The following is a 19,923-nucleotide window of genomic DNA, read 5'->3' as shown; positions in this document are numbered from 1 at the left end:
TTAAATTCGTCAGAGACACGTATGTCTGACTATATAATACCCGACGCCAAGAATGATGTAGCATTGTCGGAATACATGTGGGTGGGCACACCGAATAAGTTGGTGAACCTAATAAAAGCTAATAAGAAAGAGCATGTGCTCATGTCTGGCAGTAATTCCAGATCTATAGCATGTAAACTCATACAAGTAAACAGTAGGACGTAAATTTTGACATCCTGATTATTATTTTTGACAAAAAAATGTCCAGTAAAGTCCACACGCACATATTTGAAGAGCCAGACAAAATTTACCCTATGAGAGGGCAGTTGAGACCTGGAGGGAGCCTTGTATGGTAGGGAATTGATTCTCTTACACATGATACAGCTACGGATAACCAATTAATGAAAATCCAAAATGGCCATTCCCACGTGAAATAATAATAAAAAAGGCGCGAACTACAAATTACTATTTTCCGACAATGTAAAACTATAGCCGTCGAGAAGGAAAAAAAATGTTATCTGAAAACCCAAAACCGGCTAAATAAATCTAATTAAAGTAGCAATATAAATTTAATAGTGCAAGGGAGATAACCGAAACTTTCACTAAGCCGAAAATAATTTCGACCACGTGGTGGACCACTTTTGTATGAAAAAACAAATTCTTCAACACAATATTTAAGCAAGAGACAACACTTGAAATCACAACTAATAAAAAGACCTTTTTTTTTTAATCAATGAATATCAAAAATATCTTCAAGAATTAGAATAATGAAGGAAGGAAAAAAATGTATCTTTTTTTTTCAAGTTACAAATTAAGAATGACTTTTTTTTTCTTTTCTTTTTTTGCAAGTTACAATTTTTTTGTTTTCAGTTACAATTTAAATAGACGGATAATAGTTATTAATTTATTCACATTTTGATAAAAGGATATGGTCTTTGTTTACCATTACAATTTAATAAGATCGATAGTGTTTTTTTTTTTTTTTTACAATTTAAAAATTCAAGTACAAACGTGGAAATATGACTTTGCCCTACTTAAGGGCATTGGTAATTGTATTAGTAAAGTTCTGCTCCACATTTGGGCATGTGAAACGTCTCGAAGCAGCAAAGTATCCTCGCTGCCTCGATTCGAGTGAGAATCCACATGTTTCCAATGCTACATCTTCTTGGATTTTGGTCTGAAAAGGGAATTTTGGCGCCAAAAACATTTTCGGCAGTTAGTTATAACATGCAATTTGATTGGTTAAAATAATTCCGTGGATGGAGAAACTGTCCAATAAAAAGCTTGCTTATTTCTTCAGAATTTCTTACAATAAAGAAAAAAAATTCTTATTTTTTAAATTTTTTATTTTCGTTTAAAAAATTAAAATGACTGTTTAAATACTTCAAAATCTCCTTCCAAAAAGTGTCGTTATTTTCGTTTATTATCAAGTTTATTTAATTTTTGTTTTTGATTAATTACCATCGTTTCAAACAAATTTATTTAATTTTTGTTGTGAATTAATTAACATCGTTACATTGTAACAATTTACTTTTGTTTTGTGTACGTTAATTAATAAGTTTATTTTGTTACTTAACATTGTTATATTTTAAGTTCGTTACTTTGCTAACTTATTTCCTTTTCGTTAACTGCTTCAGTAGGTGTATCAGAAGCGGCAATTAAAAATGCGTGATAAGAACTTTAATAATTCAACTTACTATCTTTCTAAGCTTATAACTACTTGGAAAATGTAATTCAAACCCTATTTTTTTTTCAATTGAAGGAGCAAAGACCAAATTAAAAAAAAAAAAACAGGTTTAATAGCAAATTATGCAATATTTGTTTTTTTAAATCGATTTTCTTTTAAAAAGATTTAAAGAAAATCAACTTAGTTTAACTTGCTTCGATAAAATATATGTATGTATATATATTGTGTAGATGTATGACAAAATGAGACTGAAGATTTATATAGCTTGTATAAAGCTTTATTCAGCTAAAAAGAGCGCCGGCAAAAAAACAAGGGGAAAGAAAGATGGCCGATCGCTGCTACTACTGTCTCCCAGAAGGAGAGAGAAACAGGGGAGGTAATTCGGGGTAGGGAAGAAAAAGAAGAGTTCTTTTATTTTCAGGTCATTCTCCGCTGCCTAAGAAAGTCCAGTATCACAAGTTTCTTCCAGGACATATTTTCGGACAGCTTCTGCTCAAACTGAAAATAGAGAAAAGAAGCAAATTCAAAGCTGGTAATTGTTGTATTATTTACATGTGCTGATGATTAGTGATTAACTAGAACGCTGAGAGACTGGAATGAAACGCGTTTATTTTCTAGTCTTACATACTGGAACTGCTTGGCGGTGAGCCCGAAACCGGAAGTAGGGTTATGGGAGAGGAGTGGGAGGAAGACTGGATGGGGGTATTACTATTGGTTCTACAACATCTCCCTTTCTATTGAAGGAGAAGTGTATTGGGTTGTGATGGGCTGGGGACGGTTTATGGGAGGGGGTAATAGATCGTTTGTTATGTGTCACAGGTCGAGTCTCTGTATAGGTTTGCTCGGCCTGCTTGATCTGTGTGGTTTGGCAGGCGTCGATGGAACTGATGGATGTGTCCTTGGGATGGTTGATAGGTGACCATCGGTTTGCCTTGGGTTTTGTGCTGGAATAGCGTTGTGAAGATAAGGAACTCTGTGTGTTCCGCAACAAGTTTTCAGTTGGTGCTGACACTTCATATTGGCTGCCTTGCCCTTTGTTGGCCTTAATGTTGGTCTGTTTCTATGATGTATTACACCACTTGCAAGTTTCACCTGGTATGACCTTGGCTCATCAGCAATCTGTACAATCTTTCCGGGTTCCCAGAGTCTGGTTCTTTTGTCTTGAACATAAACCTGTTGACCGGTCTGTAACTCTGTGTGTTGGTGGCTATTCTTTCGGTTGTACCATTTTTTTGTTTCTTCTTTGTTTTTCTCAAGCTCTACCTTTGTTTGTTCATCTCCTAGTTGTTGTTTCGATATCAGTGGGGTCCTCATGGGTCTCCAATTCAGTAACTCTGCTGGGGATTTGATTTGAGCTGATAACGGTGTGGCCCTGTAAGCCATCATTGCTAAGTGGCTGTCTGTGTTTGTCTCTCGAGCTTTCAACAATAGCTTTTTACAGATACCCACCATCCTCTCAGCGAATCCATTTGACCGGGGATGGTGTGGTGACGAGGTAGTGTGCTTGAAGTTGTAGGATTTGGCAAAATCTGCAAACTCTGTACTGGAATACTGTGGCCCATTGTCACTGTATACCAATACTGGGACACCACGTTCTTCAAACAGGAGTTTCATTTGTCGAGTTATTGCGGCTGATGTGGTGGAGTGGAGACGCCGTATGAATGGGCTGCGGCTGTAATGGTCTCCCATTAGTAAGAATTCCTTATCTTCCATAGCAAAGATGTCTGTACTGATATACTGCCATGGGTAAGAAGGTGTTTCATGCTGGTGTAGTGTTTCTGATAGGATACTGGGTTGGTACTTCTGACATGTAGAACAGTCTCTAATTAGTTCTTCTATGTCCTTGTTGATACCGACCCAGAAAACTGCTGTTCGAGCCAGTAAACGTGTTTTCTCTATCCCTTGGTGGGACGAATGTAGTTGTTGTAGGATGTCTGATTGAAGTGAGAGAGGTATAATTATTTTATTGCCTTTAAGGAGTATCCCATCCTGTAGTCCAATTTCGTCCCTATAGTTCCAGAAAGCTTGTATATGAGGATGGCAGTTGGATCTATTTGCTGGCCATCCCGACGTAACGGTGTTGGTGAGCTCTTGTAGTACTGGGTCCTTGAATGTTTCTGCCTTGATATCTTGCAGGCGAGTTGGAGATGCATTGAGGTGTGCATTAAGTAGATGTATGTTGATGTCTACATCTCTGATTGGTTCCCCTGGTCTTGGTGATACCCTGGACATGCAGTCGGCTATTGGGATAGACTTTCCTGGATTGTATTTAACTGTGAAATCATAGCCCTGGATTTTGAGTAACATTCTTGCTAGCCTTGGTGGTGCATTAGCCAGATTCTTTAAGGCTATTGATTCTAGTGGTTTGTGGTCTGTTTGTATTGTCACTGCTTGGCCCCATACATAGTGATGAAATTTCTCCAATTCAAAGACCACTGCTAGCATTTCACGTTCTATGTTGGAGTATCTTGTTTCTGGCCCTGACAGGGTTTTGCTTGCTAGAGCGACTGGCATTCCATTTTGAATGAGGGCTGCGCCCAGTCCAGCTAATGATGCGTCTACTTGTATACTGATTGGCGCTTTTGGGTCAAAATATTTGAGCACAATTGCTTTTCCTATTTCCTCTTTTATGTTGTTGAATGCCATCTGTTCCTGTTCTGTCCAGATGAACTGCGTTTTTGTCGACAGAAGGTCTCGGAGTGGCTTGGTCAGCATTGCCAGATGTGGTGAAAATTTGTTCAAGTAATTTGCTAGCCCAAGAAAGCTTGTTAGTTGTTTTTCATCTTTTGGTGGTTTCATCTGAACGATCGCTTCTATCTTCTTTGGGTCTGGTTTCACTCCATCCCTTGATATGACATGTCCAAAAAAAGAAATTTCTTGTGCACGGACCACTAATTTGTCTGGGTTGAACTTGCAGTTCTTAGACCGAGCTCTTTCTAGTAGTTCCTTGAGCGCTTTGTCATGATCGCTGCCATCCTCCTCAAATCCGACAATAACAGTGTCATCTGATATTGAGAGAACATTCTTGATGTCTCCAAAGGCATCAAACATAGCTCGCTGAAATTCGTCTTGTGCGCTCTTAACTCCCATTGGGAAGCGCTTGAACATATAGCGTCCTTCACGGGTGATGAAAGTGGTTAGTTCTCTTGATTTCTTATCCAGTTTCATGTTCCAGTAGTCAGATTTCACGTCGACTATTGAGAACTATTTTGCTCCATGGAGTCTGGAGATGATTTCCTCAAATGTTGGTGTGACAAAATGTGGTCGCAACACCGCCTTGTTTAGATCTTTAGGATCCAGGCATAGCCTGACAGATCCATTGGGTTTTGTGACACACACAAAGGAGTTGACCCAGGATGTCGGTTTTGTTATGGGAGTTATTATATCCTGGGCTACAAGGGAGTCTAGCTCTGCTTTGAATTTCTCTTTTAAAGCTATTGGCACCCGCCGGGGTGAGTGTATTACTGGAGGTATTGACGGATCAATCTTAATGCTGTACTCCCCTGGCAGGCACCCGATGCCCTTGAACACGTCAGAAAACTCTCTCAGTATGCGCTTTCTTTCTTTCATGTCTCCTTCTGGTTTTGCATGCGTTGCTGCAGTTGAATCGGTGTGGTCATGCTCCACTGTATTGGTCCCTATTGTAAAATTAAGGGTAACTAGTCCCAGTTTTCTAGAAGTCTGGAGGCCAAGTAGTGCGGGTCCCCTGCTTTTTACCACGTGGAAGTTGGCACTCGTAAATTTGTCGCCATATCTGACTCCTAGGTGACATATACCCACTTGGTCGCTTGGAACACCACCGAAGGCAAATAGTTTGATTGGAGTGTTTAGAAGTTGCACATGTTTGAGTTGTTTGTAACACTCCCATGGGATAAGGTTGCTCATGGCTCCTGTGTCCACCTTCGCATTTATTTTTATTTGTGATTTTTTGTTTCCTATTCTCAAGTCTGCATATGCCTCTCTAGCATCTGCTGGGACATGGGATTTTGTTATTTTTGGCCCTGATATGGTATGGAAATATACCTCTGTTGGTGAGTGGTCATCTTCCTCATCGCTCTGCATTGTAATATTATGGCGTTACTGTTTTTTGGGTTTCTTGTTGCTCTTGGGGGCCTGTCTTGTTTCCAAGTTGAATTTTTTGTGTCTCTGGTGTGGCAAGCGACTGCAAAATGTCCCGTCTTCCTGCACTTCCCACAAGTTCTCCCTTTTGCTGGGCATTCGCCTCTGTAATGGCTTTTCCCACAAAAATAGCATTTGTTATAATATTCTTTCCCAGCCTTTATTGCATGGGCATCTTGTGGTTTTTCCTCGGAAAATTGTGGGACACTATGCGTGTTTTGTTTTGCCTCTACCTGTTTCAATGTTGCTTCTTCTGTCTCTGCAACATGTAGTGCTTCTGCGATGTTGAGATTATATCCTTCCTTAAGTAAGGATTTTTGTGTGGACTTATTGTTCAGTCCAAAAATGAAAATATCTACCAGAAGAGTTTTTTCAACGGGGGACTCGTACTCGCATTGTTTCAATATCTGCCTTAATCGTTTAAGAAATGCGTGGGCTGGTTCATCAGGTTGTTGTCGACACTGTAGAAGCTGATACCTCGAGACGCGGAAGTTTGATCTTGGCTCTTGTTGTGAAGGAACATAACTGACTATACACCGGTTACAAACTGTATATATATATTGGACTGTTTGGCAGACAGGGGCAGACAAGCAGTCGCAGTAAGACGGATAGTCTTACGTGTTGATTATCAGACTTTCTTCCCCATACTTGTTACTATGTACTTCTATTTACCTTAGGCGAGCCGCCTTACGTTTCTGTATTATAAATAAACCCCATTACACATACCACTCGGTGTAACTCACGTTTGTCTTTATTTCCTAAGTATTTAGGAATATAACAATGGCGACGAAAGGATGTTCTTTCTCTTAACAGAGATAAATTACCGTACCAAGGACTGTGTACAATGCAAGGATTTTTTGTTTTACGAAAAAAACAAACTACACAAGGATTTTTGACCACGTGCGTCAATGAATTTAAAAATTTTTCCTACCTAAAGTAGCGAAAAGTACGGATTTTTCTTCGTAAAGAACTCACAAGAAATTATAGAAACATGTTCAAGGTAAAGTGGAATTTATATTTATTTTGACAAGTAAAAAAAAAAAAAAAAAAAAAAAAAAATGGTCGCAAGTTGAATTCGAAACTACACTAAAGGATTACGAGTTTCGAAAGAAAAAATATAAATACAACGACTATTGTACCATTTTATGCCACGTGGGAACGGCAGCCATATATTTTTTTTTTTTTTTGGAAAATTAATTGTTTGTTATTGCCTTTATATAAATAATTGGAACTATTTGTCGTGGGAAGTAAGAAATATTTTGTGTATGAACTTACGTTGTTGAAAAAAAAAAAAAAAAAAAAAAAAAAAAAAAGAATTATTTTACAAAGCCTGTTGAATTACTATGGATGAACTTTGTTGAAACGTGTTGTGTCTGCATATTGCTACTAATTTACGATATACGTAAATTTACGATTTTTCTTTGGAATTATTGTGTAGAATTCGAAAAGACATTTTTGTACTAGAAGCTAACATGGAACAATTAGCAGAGTTAACTAAGGCTCTAGCCCTTAGCATCCAGGAACAGACAAAAATGACTCAACAATTTTTAGCGCAACAACAACAACAACAACAAATTCAACAACAACAGCTACAGCAACAGCTGCAACAACAACAAGAAAGAACACAAAAAACTTTAGAGGCACAACAAGAACAAACAAACATACTACAACGACAAATGTCGACACAGCAAAAGAATTTAGAAAAGCTAATTCTAACGTCGACCGGGAAGAAGACTAATTTTTCTGCCGAGGGTATTTCAAATTCACTAACGGAATTTCGTTACTCCCCGGATACTGGTGTTACTTTCCCTGCATACTACAGAAGATACGAAACAATTTTTACGAAAAGATGTTTAGACTGGACCGATGAGGAAAAAGTTACCCTGCTACTACAAAAACTGGGTACTGATGAAAACACCAAGTATGCAAATCTAATTCTACCAAAAAAACCGGAGGAGGTTTCGTTCGAGGAAACAATTAGTACCTTGTCGAAAATATTTGATAAAAGGGATAGCCTATTTCACTCTAGATACAAATGTTTGAACATTCAGAAGGCAGAAGCTGAAGACTATCTAGAATATGCTTGCACTGTGAACTGTTTATGCGAATCATTTAAATTGAATGAAATTTCCGCAGACCAATTTAAATGTTTAATCTTTGTACAAGGTCTCACAGCACCAAGGGACAAAGATATACGTTCACGGATCCTAACAATTATGGAGGCGGATCCTAACATAACATTGCAAAAAGTCACTGAAGAGTGTCAACGTCTGATTAACATAAAGAAAGACAACACTCGCATTGAAGAGAAAAATATTTTTAAGGTGCAGCAAGTAAAAAGGCAAGGGACCACAAGAAAGTCCAGGTTCCAAGAACACAGGATCCTTAAAGGATACAAAGACCCAAAGCTAAAGTGTAAATGTTGTGGTAGTTTAAGACACAACAATAAGACCTGCTGGTTTAGGAACAAAATATGTTATGAATGTGGTCTCAGAGGTCACAAGGGAACATACTGTGCCCAGAAGAAAAGACAAGGGACCGATAATGTAAATACGCTTCGCATGAATAAAGAAAAAAGCTGCGAAAGACGGAAATATGTTGATGTTCGGATAAATGGACATCTGGTTACATTGCTTCTGGATAGCGGTGCAGATATTAGTATTATAAATGAAGATATATGGAAAAGGATAGGTCGACCTGAATTAACGAAAACCAGAAAGACGGCGAGAAGTGTGTGCGGCAAAAGATTAGAGTTCAAGGGAGAATTAAAATGCAAAGTGACATTCGCTAACCAGACTCATAAATCCAAAGTGTACGTCGTACCAGGAAAGAATACATGCCTGTTTGGGGTAGATTGGATTGTCCTGTTTAATTTATGGGAGAAACCCATAAATTCGTTTTGTAACGTTTTAACTGCAGAAAAAGCAAACCAAAGGGAAGACTTCCTGAAGGATTTGAAAACTGAATTTCCCAATGTTTTTGCCGAAGGACTAGGACTCTGTATTAAGACAGAGGCAAAATTTGAATTAAAGAAAAATGCCACTCCAGTATTCAAACCTAAAAGGAATGTGCCTTTTTCAGCGATGGACGCAATCGAAAAAGAGTTGGATAGACTTCAACAACTGGAAGTCATTGAAAAAGTTAACCACACAGATTGGGCAAGTCCAACCGTGTATGTAAAGAAAAAAAATAACAGAATAAGGGTCTGTGGAGATTTTTCAACGGGTTTAAATGACTGTCTATTGGACCATAATTATCCCCTTCCGTCCGCAGAAGATCTGTTCTCTAAGCTTAACGGAGGAAAAATTTTTTCTAAGATAGACCTCTCAGATGCTTACTTGCAAATTAAGATCAGCGATGAATGCTCCAAATACTTAGGCATAAATACTCATAAGGGCATTTTTAAGCTAAAGAGGCTTCCTTTTGGATTAAAGGTTGCTCCTGCTATTTTCCAGCAAATTATGGACACGATGCTGGCAGGGTTGGAATTTTCAATGGCCTACCTTGACGATATCCTAATTAAAAGTGAAAATTTGCAAGATCATAAGAAGCATGTAAAAGAAGTATTCAAAAGAATACAGGAATTTGGTTTTAAATTGAGCCCAGAAAAATGCGATTTTTTTATGAAAAAAATTAAATATCTAGGTCAAATAATCGACAAAGAGGGTCGAAGACCGGATCCACAAAGGACTGAAGCAATTGAAAAGATGCCTGCTCCAGATTCAGTGACAAAATTAAAATCGTTTTTGGGATTAGTTCAATACTATGCAATTTACATCCCTAACATACATAATTTAAGAGCTCCTCTTAACGAGTTACTGAAAAAGGGTGTTAAATGGAACTGGAATAAGGAATGTGAATCTGCTTTCCAAAATATCAAAAGATGTCTACTGTCAGACTTAGCATTGGCACATTTCAATCCAGAAAAGGAACTAATACTAGCAACAGACGCCAGTGATTACGGTGTTGGCGCTGTATTACTTCACAAGTATGAGGATGGTAGGACAAAAGCTATCGCCCATGCTTCAAGAACGTTGGTTGCAGCGGAGAAAAATTACAGCCAAATTGAAAAAGAGGCGCTGTCGATAATATTTGGAATTACAAAGTACAATCGATTTCTCCATGGACGATCTTTTATTTTGCAAACCGACCATAAACCCCTACTTACCATATTTGGATCAAAGAAAGGCATTCCCACACATACTGCGAATCGATTACAGCGATGGGCTGTAACCCTCTTAAACTATCAGTTTAAGATGGAACATGTATCCTCAAAAAAAGTTAGGACACGCAGATGCATTATCACGGTTGATCCCTAAAAGAAGCGAAAGTTTCGAAGAAACGGTAATTGCTGCGCTTAAAGACGAAAGTGAATGTACAAGTTCTATGTGTAATATGATACGTGAACTTCCGGTAACTTTCGAAAAAATAAAAAAAGAGGCAGTAAATGACATTTTCATTAAGAAAATGAAAAATCAATTGGGATGGATAAAAAAAAATAAAAAGGTAGATCAAACAACGCCTTTTTCCATCTGTGAAGATGTGCTCATGTATGGTGAGAGGATCGTAATTCCACTAACGTTACAGAGGAAAATTCTGAAGGAATTTCATACAGGTCATCCGGGCATTTCGAGAATGAAATCCCTTATGAGAGGATATGTGTACTGGCCTGGTATGGACAAGGAAGTTGAAAAATGTGTCAAGACATGCAGAGGATGTCAATTAGCAGCTCGAGATCCTCCAGTAAAAACGACGCCATGGCCAAAGACGGACCTACCCTGGTCACGTCTGCATATTGATTATGCGGGACCTATAAATGGTTATTTTTACTTGATTATTGTAGATTCTTTTTCAAAATGGCCAGAAATATTTAAGTTTAGACATCCAACAGCAAAAAACACTGTGAGTGCGCTTAATGAAATTTTTAGCCGTTTTGGAGTGCCAAAAACCTTAGTGAGCGATAATGGAACAGCATTTACTGCTCATGAATTCAAAGAATTCTGTGACTCACTAAATATTCTACATATGACAACACCTGTGTACCATCCACGATCGAATGGGTTGGCCGAAAAATTTGTAGATACGTTTAAAAGGGCACTTAAGAAAAATCTTACTACGGACACAGACGAACAATGTATTCAAACATTTTTAGCAATTTACAGGGTGACACCAAATCCTAATAATAATGTCAATTCTTCCCCGGCTGAGCTAATGTTTGCAAGAAAGATAAGATCTGTCTTCGATAGGCTGCTACCAGAGAAAAAGAAAGTTTTCAAAAAAGAAAACCTTAATACCAAGTGCTTCTCCCCAGGTGAAAATGTATATTTCAAAAATTTTCAAAATGGACGAAATCAGTGGGTTGAAGGTATTATCAAAAAAAGGATTGGGAGCATGGTCTATACCATCCAAGGATTAAGTTTTGTCTGCAAAAGACACAGAAATCAAATACGTCCCAGACTGTCTCCAAATGTGGAAGAGACACCAATGGAAACATTGTGCGATATTTTTGATATACCAAAACCAGCGTGTGTACCGCAAACAATGAATATTTCGCCTGAACCGACCATACGGGCTGGACAGAAACCTTTACCCCGGGTAACGCTGACCAGAAGGAAAAGCGCAAGAAAGAGAAAAGTTACCAGGAGATTAAGCCCTGACCCTAAAAGGAAGAGGTATTTAAGCTAAAATCAGGAAGATTTCAGCTTCAGGGGGAGGTGTTGTGAAGGAACATAACTGGCTATACACCGGTTACAAACTGTATATATATATTGGACTGTTTGGCAGACAGGGGCAGACAAGCAGTCGCAGTAAGACGGATAGTCTTACGTGTTGATTATCAGACTTTCTTCCCCATACTTGTTACTATGTACTTCTATTTACCTTAGGCGAGCCGCCTTACGTTTCTGTATTATAAATAAACCCCATTACACATACCACTCGGTGTAACTCACGTTTGTCTTTATTTCCTAAGTATTTAGGAATATAACAGCTCTATATATGCACGAAATTTCTTAATATAATTTTCTACATTACGTGTTTCACTTTCCTCAAACTGAAATGTGTCACTCAGATCCTGTCCTTCAATCCCTGACCACAATAACAGATAATTAACTTTTACGTCCTCACTTACATCCTTGAGGGGTCCGTTAAAGTGCAACATGACCTGTCGAACGAATCTATCGAAATCTTTTGCTAAATTATTACTCTGCCAATCCATAGAAGGGGGTGGTATTTGACAAGCCATTGTTAAGGAATTAGCACCTGAAGAAATAAGAATTTTTTTTTTTTATTTATAAAAGTGTCTGATTGGCGTATGGTATTTGTTTGCTTTTGTAAAAAATAATAACAATAACGAATCGCCTACCTTGTGTCGTGTCTTGTCTTTACTTTTTTTTTTTTTTTAACTGTATTCTTCCTTTCTTTTTTTTTTTTTTTTAAGTGTCTGATTGGCGTACGGTATTTGTTTGCTTTTATAAAAAATAATAACAATAGCGAATCGCCTACCTTGTGTCGTGTCTTGTCTTTATTTGTGTTTTTTATTTCTTTTATTCCTCAGTCTGTGACTTCGTTTATTTCCTTGTTGTTGAGTTATTCAGTTGGCGCGTGTATTTCGTTAGTTCACTTTACACCGTGATGATACAACGTTTTTGAGTTCCTGCGTCGCGTTTGCACGTGGACTGATGGGTTGATTGGTTTTCGTTTTTTTTTCTTTTCCTTTTTGTTTAAATTTTTTCTCTACTATAACCGTAGATATCTAGTTACATTTAACCACTTCTAACACCATGTTGTATTATTTACATGGGCTGATGATTAGTGATTTACTAGAACGCTGAGAGACTGGAATGAAACGCGTTTATTTTCTAGTCTTACAAACCGGAACTGCTTGGCGGTGAGCCCGAAACCGGAAGTAGGGTTATGGGAGAGGAGTAGGAGGAAGACTGGATGGGGGTATTACTATTGGTTCTACAACAGTAATTTTCAGCTAAATATGGAGATTTGTGACGAACTCGAGACGAGCGTCTGGGATTTAATGCATCAGCGTCTTCAAGGAAAGTTCTTTGCAAATCATCCAAATGTCAGTGGCGAGGAGATGTAGGAGTGCCAGTTTCAGGGGCATAATTTTCGCTGTCTGCCAGAGTATTAATAGCAGAGTCTTTAGTGACGCTTGGTGGAGGAGGATGATCAAGGCTAGACTTGATAGGGTCCTCCGTAGCAGCAAGTTCAGGCTGTGAATAGTTTTTTTCGTCACCAAGTGGTGCAATATGGCGTAGTGACACTGTCGTTTCTCGCCCATTATTAAGTCGCACATACGCATAGTTCGGATTGACATCCAGAATTTCCACTGTCTCAACTAAAGGTTCATATTTACTTCTGCGTACATGGCGTCTCAGGAGCATAGATTTTGATTTGGCTAACCAAGTTGGTATAGAATTGCCAGACGCAGATTTCCTTTGGAAATTAAACAGACGTTCATGAGGGGTGCAGTTGGAGGCGGTAGAGAGCAATGAGCGTATGCAGTGTAGTACTACATCTAGCACCTTTTCCCAGCTTGTTATGGGGAGATTGTTCGATCGTAGAGCGAGGCTAACTGTTTGCCAGATGATTCCGTTATATCTCTCCACTTGGCCGTTGCCTTGTGGATTAAATGCAGTTGTTCGACTGGTAGCAATGCGCCGAGAGAGAAGGAATTCCTTGAGTTCATCGGACATGAAAGCGGTGCCTCGATCTGAATGTATGTATGAAGGATTTCCGAAAATAGACTGGTAAGGTGTTTCTTGACAGTTGCTGCCGAGACATCTGCACAAGGGTAAGCAAAAGGGAAATGGGAGTATTCGTCTACTACAGTTAGCAAAAATCGATTTCGAGAATTTGTTGGCAAAGGTCCCTTAAAGTCTATACTTAACCTCTCAAAGTGTTGACTTGTCTTAATGAGCGTTTGAGGCGGAGTTTTAACAAATCTAGGCTTTATCTCAGAACAGATCTGGCATGATCTGGTTACCGCTCTTACATCATCTATGGAGTATGGCATATTCTTGCTTCTAACAAAGTGCACCATTCGGGTTACTCCAGGGTAACACAAATCTCTGTGCAGAGCATATAGTTTCTCGATAGAAATTGTGGCTGAGCAAATTCGAGATAGAGCATTTGCAACTACATTTTGTTTTCCTGGACAATAAGTTATGTCGTAGCTGAAGCAGGTGAGTTCTAGCGTCCATCTTGTGATCTTCTCATTTTTTATTTTGCTCTTGCTTTTGGGGTTGAACATAAAAGAAACAGATTTTTGATCCGTGACAAGTTTAAAATGCTTTCCAAATAGTAGGTGTCGCCATTTTCGAATGGCTTCTACGATAGCATAGGCTTCTTTTTCAACTGAAGAGTGTTTCTGTTCAGCAGACGTTAAATTTCTAGAAAAGAAAGCCACAGGACGACCATTTTGGGTGAGCGAGGCGGCGATGGCATGTTCTGAAGCATCTGTTTCGACCTCAAATGGTAGAGTTGAGTCTATGGCTACCAGGGATGCTTTTGCAATTTCTTTCTTCAGATGCTTGAAGGCATCCGTTTGTTCCTCGTTGAGGGGAAAGTGGGTGACCCTAGTTAAAGGATGTAGTTTTTCTGAAAAGTTTGAGATCCACCTGGAGTAGTGGGAAAACATACCCATAGCTTGCCGAAGAGAAGTATGGTCTAGAGGTAGAGGGAGGTCCACCAATCCCTTGAGTCTGTCGGGGTCGGGTCTTACTGAACCACTGCTTATTGTATATCCGAGCAGATTCACAGAGCTAAGCAAATAATGGCATTTGTTTTTATTCAGTGTCAAACCGTACTTATTCACACTATTCATGAACTGCTTCAGATGGTTATCATGTTCTGCCTGGTTTTGGCCACAGATAGTGACATTGTCAATGTAGGCATGAGTTCCTTTGAGGTCTTCTTGCTTGATTATATCATTCATAACTCGCTGGAAGCTAGCTACCCCATTGGTTACTCCAAAAGGTATCTGACAAAATTGGTAGAGGCTCCCTGCAGCTTCGAATGCAGTATATTTTCTTTCTTCTGGTCTGATGGCAACCTGGTGATACGCACTGTTTAAATCCAGAGTGCTAAATACTTTATAACCAGCAATCTCATTTACCATGTCCTCTATCCGAGGTAGGGGATAAACGTCCAGAAGAGTAAATCTGTTTATTGTCTGGGAATAATCTACTACGAGTCTCTTCTTGTGGTTATCAGGGGATATCACAAGCGTTTGAGCTCGCCATGGAGACTGAGAGGGTTCGATAATCCCTTCCTTCAGCATGCGCAATATTTCAGATTTGATAAATTAAGCATCTGGTAGGCTGTGCCTCCTTGATTTTACTGCTATTGGACGACAGTCAGGGGTTAGGGTCGTAAACAGAGAAGGATAAGGGATATTATTAATTGCTGTCAATCCACAAATCATAAGAAGGGGGAGCGGTCCTCCAAAAGGTATTTTCACAGAAGAGTGTTGGCGTAGGAAATTATGTCCGAGGATGACGTCATAGCATAAGTCGACCATAACAGCTAGTTTGACATCATCATATTTTCTTCCGCCAAGATTGTGGGATACTATGCAATGCCCGAGAGTAGAGGACGAATGCAAACTGCTAGCCATAAAAATTTTTCTCGAACTTGCCATGGTCGACAGTCTCAGCCTTTTCACCTTATCAAGATGAATGAAGTTTTCCGAGCTTCCCATATCAATGAGTATATTAACAGACTTGCCCTTAATTTTACCACACAACGATGAGTGAGATAGACTCTCTGTAAAATTGTAAGATGGAATAGAAGCAAGAATCAACTCACCGTGATTTATAGCGGCTGCTGTAGGGGACCGGCAGACACAAGCAAAATGTCTTTTCTTGTTGCAATTCTTGCAAACGGAACTTTGGGCAGAGCACCTAAATCTATCGTGTCTCGGGTTCCCACAGAAGAAGCATTTTTGTCCCGAGGCAGCAGCTATAGTGCGTCCCTCATCACACTCAGACTGGTCATCACTCTCTGTAACTTCGGTCCGGACAGTGGAGGCAGATGCATTCAGAGAGTTCTGTAGGGAGTAAGAGTCTAATTGCTTTTGCGCCATTTCCAGATTCTTGTTCTCCAGGAGTCTCTGTCGTATATGATTGGAAGAAATTCCATTGATGAAGGCATCTCTGACGTAGTTATCCCTCGCCTGAGTAGCTGTGACGGCTTGGAACTCGCAGTCCTTGGCGAGTTTATTAAGGGCCTGTAAATATTGGTCTACACTTTTGTCCATTTGTTGACGACGAGTAGCCAGTAAATGTCTGCAGAATATAGTATTTTTAGGCTGCACGAACACAGCTTCGAGAGTATCCATAGCAGTGTTGTAATCGTCCATGTCCGATATATATTTGAATATAGTTGTAGAAACAAGGTAAATTAGTAAACATAGTTTTTGTCTGTCTGTTAGAGAAGTCTGCTGCGTTTCGTCGACAGCGTCAAAAAAGATGTGAAAAGATTTTTTCCAGTGACGCCATGTGTCTGCCGCATCCGATTTACTGGCGTCCACATCTAGTCGGTCTGGTTTCAGATATTTTTCCATCTTTTACTTTTTTAGCTGAATAAATTGTGTAGATGTATGACTAAATGAGACTGAAGATTTATATAGCTTGTATAGAGCTTTATTCAGCTAAAAAGAGCGCCGGGAAAGAAAGATGGCCGATCGCTGCTACTACTGTCTCCCAGGAGGAGAGAGAAACAGGGGAGATAATTCGGGGTAGGGAAGAAAAAGAAGAGTTCTTTTATTTTCAGGTCAATATATAAATGCCAAAAAATCACTTAACTATAAAAAAATACTATTCAATGGGTAGTTCCATTCTTCATTGTTAAGAATTTATCCATATTTATATTTTAAATTCCATGTACTTTTTAAATAAAAGAATTTTTTTAAACAAGTATTTGAAAACCCCGCCATTACGTAAACATTATTACGGTGTTTAGACAAATGTTGAACTGGTGATTCATTTTGTTTTGAACTACGGATGAACAGAAGGACGTTAAAACCACACGTTCACGTTAGCCATCTAGCTTTGCGCTTGAAGAAATTTGTGGCTCCATAGCTGAAAACTAGTCACGTTTAACTTATAAGTTTTTGCCTTAAAAAAAAAAAAAACAGTCAAAGAATTTTTTTTTTCTTTTCTCAAAGAAATACATAAGTTTTTGATTAAATATATTTTATTTCCACTTTATGGAGTGAATTTTTTTTTTTTAATATCTAAAAAAAACAAAAAAAACACATTGAATAAAATGGAAATAATTTTCGTAATAAAATGAAACTTTCTGTGCAATATAAGAAGATTATAAGATTTCATTTAAAAAAAAATCAACGTCGTTTAAAAAAAAAAGGGGGTTTTAACTTTGGACTTTACAAGTAAATTTGCCAATAACTGTATTTTTTTTGTTGTTTTGTTTTAAATTAGCTTATTTTATTTATTGATCTTTTATCTTCAATTTGTGATATATAAATTTGAGGTGAGAAAATTAATTATTTTCATTTTAATAGACATTTCAAAATGGGGGGTGGGTAAATTAAAAAAAAAACCTTGTCTAGAATATTATATTCGGTTTATTGGAAAGAGCATAAAATTTCACATTGAATCTGAAAATATCGTATAAATTGAACCAATAGAAAAATATTGATAGATTTTTAAAATGAAAAAATTAAAAAAAAAAAAAAAAATTAACTCGTAAAATTCAATTGATTTCATTACGAAAACAAAATGGCTGCATGAAGGCGCGCCGGCACTTTGTAAACACTGTTTTTTGAAAAAAAATAAAAAAAATAATATTTCTATTATTTTTTAAACGACTTCAATAGTTTATTTTGGAAGTATATTCCATAAAGAAAATAAACGACCCACTTTAAAAAGAGAAATTACGAGTTTATTTATTTTTTTTTTTTTTATACTTTATTCGCAGTTTTTTGTTAGGGGTGTCAAAAATTCCCCCAAAATTCTGGCACACGCTTCAGCAATTTCCGGACTCGGTTAATGTAATCGTGTAATCATTTTTTTTTTTTTTTTTTTTTTTGTATTTAACATTCTTTTATTGTCCTACTGATTATTTCAGCGTCCCAAATTCTATCTTGCAAAACATGCTTATTTTTGCTATGTTAGTTATCTCCCTTAGATTAAAGGTTCCGCTGACATAAGCGCCATTGTATTTGAAAAAAAAACAAAAAAAAAAACAAAAACACTTATAGTTTGAAAAATATATTAACAAAAAATTCTTAATATTTCGTACAAATATATAAGTAAGAAATTTTGAAGATTAGCGGAAGTATTGTATTGTATTCGTTTTATACCTTAACTGACGAACGCGGTGCCAGCTTCCGGCATGTTTGAAAGTTAGGATCTGGTTTTATGCACAATTCCCCGTTTTTGTTGTTGTTTTATTATTATTATTTATTTATTTATTTATTTATTTGTTTATGATGTTTAATACATGAGAAATGCGGAGGACCCCCCCCCCCAAAAAAAAAATTGGGGGTTAAATAAATTAAAAAAAATTTATATTATAAAAGATCGATAAAGTTCAAAGAAAGTTTGTAATGTGATTGTGGGTGGGGAGGGGGCAAATAAATAAATAAAATAAAATAAAATAAAAAATCGTTTTTTATTGAAAACAAAACAACATTGACGTTTAAAACTTTGCCGGGGAGGATTTTTTCACATACACCGCCACTTCACCGTCTCGCAGAAATAACGGGAGTGCCAAAGTAAAACAAAGCTTAATTTCGTTCCATTTTTGAAACAACCGTAAAACAGAGCGTTCTCCGCAAGTTTTACCGTCATGATTTTTTACTTGAAATTGTTTCATTGTTCAATTTGTCCCACATTATAAAAAATGTTTTGTTTTTCTTAGTGTATAAGTTATCTCCCTGACATAATTAGTAAAAAAAAAAAATCAATTAGCCCCACCCCCTTTTTTACATTTTATTCATTTTTAGTTTTAAATTTTATAACCTTATTGTTTAATATTTATTAAAATGATTAAGAAATAAAACATTCTTTATAAAATTTATACATTTAATGTTTCTTAAACATGATTTAGTTGCTATTAAGCGAAAAAAGTTTATGCTGGTTATCTCCCCTAGGTTCGAGTTTTGGCATTTATGCTAACAAAAGAAAATGAAACTAATTTACGTTTATTTATTTACTGAAGCATGGGTTCCCAGAGTTGCCCGGGTGTTTGGAGGTGTGTGTTGAGCAAAAAAAAAAAAAAAGTGGTAGTAGGAAGGAAGGCTCGAATCCGTACCGCGAAGGAGGAAAAGAACGTGAAAACAAACAAACGTGACGTCTTTGCTGTTACGACCATGTCCAAACCGTAAGTGACGTAGGTTTACATTACGGCTAAGACAATCAAAAAGAGGGGATGACTTTCGAAAATACCAGCGAAAAAAAAAACGACCCCCTCCCTGTTGAAAAGTGGCCAGTTGAGGGTGAAGAAATGTTTTAAGCCAATTTTTCGGTATTTGTCGTCTGAAGGGTCGAGCTTCAAAACGATACTGATCTTGTGAAAATTCGTTGCCTCTGTTGAAAATTTTAGGCAGACATGCAAACATACATACATACATGTATATATTGGTAGCTCAAATTTTCGACCCAAACCGATTAAAAAGTTTGCCCTGTCTCTGAATACCCTTTATGTAAAATTTCAAATGTTTAGACCAGAAATTTTCTGAGTAATTTGGTAGAGACCGCAGAGGTCAAATTTTTTTCAATTTTGACTCCTATTATAACCCCTTAACATTTATTGTTTTGGGCTCAAATCAAGTTATTAAATTAGATCCATGTCCAAGGAACCTATATCTAAAATTTCAAGTGTTTATACCCAAAATTGGCAGAGGAGTTTGGAAGAGTTATCAAAGGTCAAATCGTTGAACTTTGACCCTTTAACAGCCAAAAATCTGGCCGAAAACGGATTACAAAGATTTTCCCAAATCTCAGTACCCTGTATATTAGGTACGGGCAAAATGAATGCCGATGCTCAAAATGTTTAAGCAGTTTGACCCCTCCCTTTACTTAAAAATTCACCAAAAATCAGAGAATTAACCAATTTTAATGAAATTTTCAGTATTTATCAAATAATGATCACGGAAT

The 19,923-nt window shown here is 37.5% G+C and overlaps 1 long non-coding RNA gene across 3 annotated transcripts in view; it reads right to left on the bottom strand.

The window, feature by feature from the left end:
- Positions 1–1,927: 1,927 nt before the first annotated feature.
- Positions 1,928–19,923, bottom strand: part of LOC145276753 (uncharacterized) — a 135,059-nt gene continuing 117,063 nt past the window's right edge. For all 3 annotated transcript variants that reach the window (XR_013868006.1, XR_013868008.1, XR_013868007.1), the window contains exon 3: positions 1,928–2,164. This is a non-coding gene — a long non-coding RNA (uncharacterized LOC145276753). The remainder of the gene's footprint in view (positions 2,165–19,923) is intronic.

This window comes from Euprymna scolopes, chromosome 5 (genome assembly GCF_053919585.1).
Source record: "Euprymna scolopes isolate OS-2025 chromosome 5, ASM5391958v1, whole genome shotgun sequence".
NCBI lineage: Eukaryota > Metazoa > Mollusca > Cephalopoda > Sepiida > Sepiolidae > Euprymna > Euprymna scolopes.
Note: the sequence above shows the minus strand (reverse complement) of the source record. Positions and strands in the feature narration are given on the sequence as shown.